Genomic DNA, 6,031 nt, shown 5'->3' with positions numbered 1-6,031 from the left:
ATTTTTAAAAACTTTATAGGGCCAAAAATAACTCATTTGTTTTATGTTGTTCTTAATACTTTCTCTTCAAATATTCTTTCACACAGTAGGTATTTCCAGTGCTGCAATTGGAACCCAGGTGATTCATTTAAAACACTTCTCAACCTCACTGTATCTTAAACTTAATGATTTAAAAATCAAATAGCTTAAATATTAAAGAAAATGCACTGTAATTCCACAATGGTGCATTCTCAAGAATCTTGTTTCTGCCCAATTGTTATCAGCAAACATCTATGTGATTTTAGGCAAGATATTTATATGTTCTGTGTTCTTACCTTCTGCTCCAGATGCTGCATAACCTACCTCCCTAAAACTTAGTAGCATGAAACCACCACTGTATTTTTTTATATCTCACGATCTTGTGAATCAGGAATTCAAGCAAGTCTTGGCTGGGTAATTCTGTTCCACATGATAGGAATGGGCTCTTGGTGATATCGAGCTGGCAGCTGGGCTGTGCTGAAGGGTCTGTGACAGCCTCACTCACATAATTGCTGCCTTGGTCAACTAGAAGGCTTAGTTTAGCTAAGTCCTTCTCCAGGCCCTTCTCACGCCCTTTCCATCTCTCTCCCACAGGGTAATGCATCTTCTTACCTGACAGATCAGGACTTCAAGAGACCATGGTGGAAGCTGCTGGTCCTCTAACAGGCTAGTTACAAGGGGACTGATGCCATGCCAGTTCCAGAACTGACATATAGTTGGTAACAAAACCATTGTTCTCCACCTGCAAAAACATCCAACAACTCAGCCCACACACAGTGTCCTCTCATGCGGGACCAAAGGGAGTGGATAGAGGGCCCTTATACCAAATCTTCACTATATACCCTCTCCTCAAAAATCCATTGTGGCTTCAAATGCTATTTATTTCAATGTACATAATACTCAAATTTTAATGACAGCCTCCTGAGAAATAACTTATACTAAGGTAAGATTAAGCCAAGTAGACACATTTGGCCTATTATCAAAAACAATTTTGAGTACATATGATGTTGCCATTTAAATTGGTGCTGATACGTCATCCCTCGTGAATTCAGATCTGAGTGCTAAGAGCTTGTGAAGAGGGATGGAAGTGAAGATGGGTATTTTCTTTTTTTGAAAACTGAAAGAGACTGGTTTAAGATAACAGCCCAAAAAACACTTTCTTAATCTCCGTCTCGGTAGCCAACATAAATAACTACAGGAAATACCATAATAAACTTAATATCAAAGACAAAAAGAGCAATCATTACCTAAGAATTTTAGCAAATTTCTACAAGACAGTAAACGTGGGAAAGGGAGGCAGGTACAATAGACCTAAGTATACAAGTGAATGGACTTCAGTGACCATGGAAACAAGACTTCATAGCAGAACTTTGCTGTGCACATTATTTCTTCTTAGCATCAAATTCACCCTTCCTTACCCTAGTTTGTGACACTGGAACTAAGTCCTGCAGACTACATTTCTCCTTTTCAGCAAATTTGATACTGGATTTTGCCAACAGAGAGTACAGAAGGAACACTGCAAAGCTGGAAGAGGAAGAAAGGTGAAATCAAAATTGAGGATGATAGTGAAAATAAAAGAAAGAGAACATTCCTTTCAAATTGAGGGAGTAGGAAACTACAAAACGCTAGCTGCCGTATTTTAAACATGCTAAGAAAATAAAAGGAACCACTGTGAAGTTAGAAAGGCTTCCTAGAACATTACTTTTTCTAAAAATTCAGGAAAGCTAATTTCATATAAAAAATGAGCAAGAGCAAAGTACTGAAGTCAAATCCCATACAAAATTATTAGGAGAAAAAAGAGAAGAATGACATCCCTATAGACAATGAAAGCATGCCAGAAAGAAAGTGAACCTAAAAAGGTCAAATGTGCAACCTTGTTTCAAACTGAGCTAAAAGACATCAAGAAAGTGATACAAGCCTCAAAGAACAACATAAATGAAAATCTGAAAAACAAAATGAGGTAGATAATTCAGAAAAGAATCAAAAACTGAAGAAAAAATAACTTCAAAATGAGGACTAAACCAGAAGGTACACAAAACTAAATAAAGACAAGAAATAAAGACAAAGGAAAAAGAGAGCGAAAAGAAGGAAAACTCAAAGACAGAAAATATTTAGTTTCTTCCACGTCCAATTTAGGAAGTAATTTTCAATGCCACAGCATGTCTTCCTCAGTTTTCAGAGTGCACTAAATAAGAGGAATACAGCGGTATTTCCAAGAGCTGTTAGACACAGGGTCTGAGTTGACACTGATGAACCAAAATTTCTCTTGGTTCCTGCTGGAGTGGAGCCAGAAGGAAGTCAGGTGACAAATGGAACCTTGGCCCATGTCTGTTTCATGGTGGGCAAGTCATGATATACAGTCAGAAAACTCTTGATCATTTAAACATTGTGCTGATCCACTCACTACACTGATGGCATCATGTTCACTGAACCTGCAAGAAATAAGTGGCAAATACTATGGACATCCTGGTAAGACACGTGTATGCCAGACTTCAGGAGGTAAACCACAAAAATTCAGGTTTACCGCATGGGTGAGGTTGTGAGTCCAGTGGTCTGGCATGCTGAGACATCTATTCAAAGGATAAACATTGCACTTGGCTCCTCCTACCACTAAAGAGATATAGCATTTGGTATCACTTTTTGGTAGGTTTGTAGATTTTGGAGACAACACAGTATCAATGGGAAAGTGCTTAAACTAATTTCTCAGGTGACTTGTAAGGTTTTAGTGGACCCCAGAGTGAGAGAGGGCACTGGGACAAGGTACTTACCACCTAATTATCAAGTACATTATATCACAGGAACTGTGATCAGAGCTGCCCATCATAAGCTCAGTACTGTCAGATCCACCAAGCTCTAAGACTGGGCCAGCTATGAAACCCAAGGTACATTCTGGTTGGGGCACAAAGAGGTCCACAGGAAAGGCGGCCCAGAAGCCCATGTCATTTACCTCCAAGACACTAACACTTCTCCCCCAATTCATAATCTATGACTTCATTGGAGTTCACCACCATCAGCTGAGAGAAGAAAAAATCCAGGCTTGATTCACTGATAGGTTGGCTTGGTACGTTGCTGTAAACCAAAAATCTGACTGCTGAGATTCAGAATGGACTTGAATGACAGTGATGGGAAAATCCACCCAATGGGCTGAGCTTCAAGAATTAACCTGGTCAGCACTTTGGTTTAGTGATGTGATATCAAAATTAATGCTCACCACAAACTTCATGTCAGTACGTTTCTAGTTACTTAGCTTGTCTGAGCACATTCTCTAGTCCACCTTTCCAAGAAGCCGTCAAAGGAAACATATTTTCTGAATTCTTGCATGTTGACATTATATGAGCAGTGATTTTCACACTCGGAAGTCAGTTTTGTCAAACACATGTAGATGCAGAGAGGTTACCAGAGGTAAAGGGGGTGGGGGAGGGGAATGGGTAAATGGAGTCAACTGCATCAAACTAGACTTCTGGTAGTGAGCATGCTGTAGTGTATACAGAAGTCAAATTACAATGCTGTACACATGAAACTTTATACCACTGTTAACCTCAATTTAAAAAAAGATCAGTTGTGTTACATATATACTCTTCTGCTCACATTTTTTTCCCAAAAATATCTTAAATGTATTATTTTCTCTTGGCACAGTGCTGTATTTAAGTCTTGCTTTTCTAAGTCACTTGCTGTATTTGTCTAGATAGCCACACTCAGTGTACATCTGAGACAATCTTCTCAGGTAGGCAAGATGCCCTTTCAATATGTAGCTCCAAATATTCTTTTTCAGCAAAGCATTCTTAATACAGTTTTGTTCAGTATGTCTTTTTATCTCTAAAATTTGTCATTTTTCCACAAATCCTCTTTATATCTTTCTGCTTTCTAAAGCCATCACCTTTTCTTTTATATTCTATTTTCCATAAGGCTTTATCTACTACTGTTCATCTACTTGTTTTATTCTAGTCTTCATTTCTGAATTGTTTATTTATTTCTAGTATTTTCCCAAGTTCTTCAAATTGTGATTTTTAGTATTCTCTCATACTTTGTATCATTTTTCAAAGCATCTTAGAACTTATTTTTAACATAAGGTCATAATTTTGATCTATTTTATGTGCATGCCTTTCAAGTGTGCTTTCAATGTCTATAGGATATTTTGTTTCTTATTCTATTTTTTTTTAACAACTCTGCCTGACTACAGTTTTATGTCTACTTATTTTGTGTGAAATTAGCTTTTCTGAACTTTAAAAAGAAGTTTGGTTCCAGGTAACTTTTCCAGCTTCACAGATTTCCCATTTCTATTGTTTCTGTATAGCAATGAAAAATATGGCAGTTTCCTTTCTCAGATTTTCCTGATTTTTGTTGTTGTTATTGTTGGTTTTATTGTACTTTTAAGCAGATATAACTGACATATAATACTGTGTAAGTTTGAGGTGTACAAAGTGTTATTAGTTTGATATGTTTATGTGTTTCTTGGCTCTTTTTAAATAAATATGATGGGTACAAACACAGGTAAGATACAATATTGGGTTAAAAAAAAAACCGAAACACAATAAACAAATACTTTTACCAGGAAAGCAAACTTCATGCTCCACAGAGGTTTACAGAAATGAAACACCCTCTTAAAACAAAAACAAACACAGCCCTTTAACAAAAATGTATATAACTCAAATACAAATGCAACAGGTCACTGGGATTTAGTAGCCACTTTTACCTTAAATAATTGAGTTCTGTTTATAATCAAATAGGATAATAAATATAATCCTATTTAATTTAGAAAAGAAAGACTTTAATATAAAAGTTTCAGATGAAAAACACTATAAATGTAATGATAAATGGATTTTCATCCGTGCCAGAACATTTCTTAGTGTCACTTCATCTCAGAGAACTAAGCAAGTTTTCAATGGCAGTTTGCTGTGATTTAAAAAGGACATCAAAACCTTCCACACGATGTGTTGTTTTACTTATTCTTTATAAAGATGTATTAAAGATAAAGATACAGATTACCTATATACATTACTATGGTGAAATATTATGTCAATTAAAACGTCCTTTTCCCACAAGTGCCAGCTTGATGACGTTCTCACTGCACAAGGAGGATAATGTGAATAAAGTAATGACTGCAAATGCCTTAAACAGCGCATTTTTTTAAGGGTGGGGAGGGGGAGCATAACTGCATACTGTTATCAAAGGGGAAAAAAGTCTTTTTAAACTCAAGACAGCAATGGAGGTTGCCAGGGCACCAGAAATTACTATGAAAACTGATAAAGAGAAAGAATTAAATATATTTATCCTGCTATCTTAGTATGAATGTTTTCCATGATAACCAAATATCCCTAGTGGATGGAGCAAGGTTCTTCTATATGAAAGAATTCCAGCCAACAAATGTAACAAGAATAATAGATTTGGAAAATCATCACTATGCAAACCTGAATGAAATAATTGATTCAGGCAAGTATCATTAATGCATGCTTTTAAAAACATTAGGTAAAAAGTTTACAAGGGACTTTCCAAGGATGGTGTCCAGCTTTTGCCCGTGTGCCCAATGACCAACCTGAGGATCATTAAAAATGGGACAACCAGAATTAAATACCTCCTGGTTTAATATAAAGTACACCATACTACTATCAAGTATTCTTGCTCAAAAACGTGAGATCAAAATCTAACTAATCTTCTCTAGATTTAACTTCTAGGATATGGGACAAGTGATAAAACAAGTTAAACAAGAAAGCACTGGATCAAATTCAGTCTGTGGGACACTCCACAGGGAACTCACGTGGTTCCTTCAATAAGTTGTGGTGTACTGAACAGGGGAGAAGAGCAGGGGAACTAATTTAAACTTTAAGACACTCCAAAGACAAAACCAAATATACTGTGTAGACCTAGTCTCAACAGTGACTCAAACCAACCAACCATATAATTCAAGCAAATTCTGGAAACAACTGAGAAATTTTTAAACGCACTGGATAGTAGAAGCTAAGAAATTATTATTAACTCTGTTAGGTGTGATACTTACATTGTACTCACATGTGGA

The sequence above is a fragment of the Vicugna pacos genome, chromosome 5 (genome assembly GCF_048564905.1).
Source record: "Vicugna pacos chromosome 5, VicPac4, whole genome shotgun sequence".
Lineage (NCBI taxonomy): Eukaryota > Metazoa > Chordata > Mammalia > Artiodactyla > Camelidae > Vicugna > Vicugna pacos.
This window is presented reverse-complemented; position numbering follows the sequence as displayed.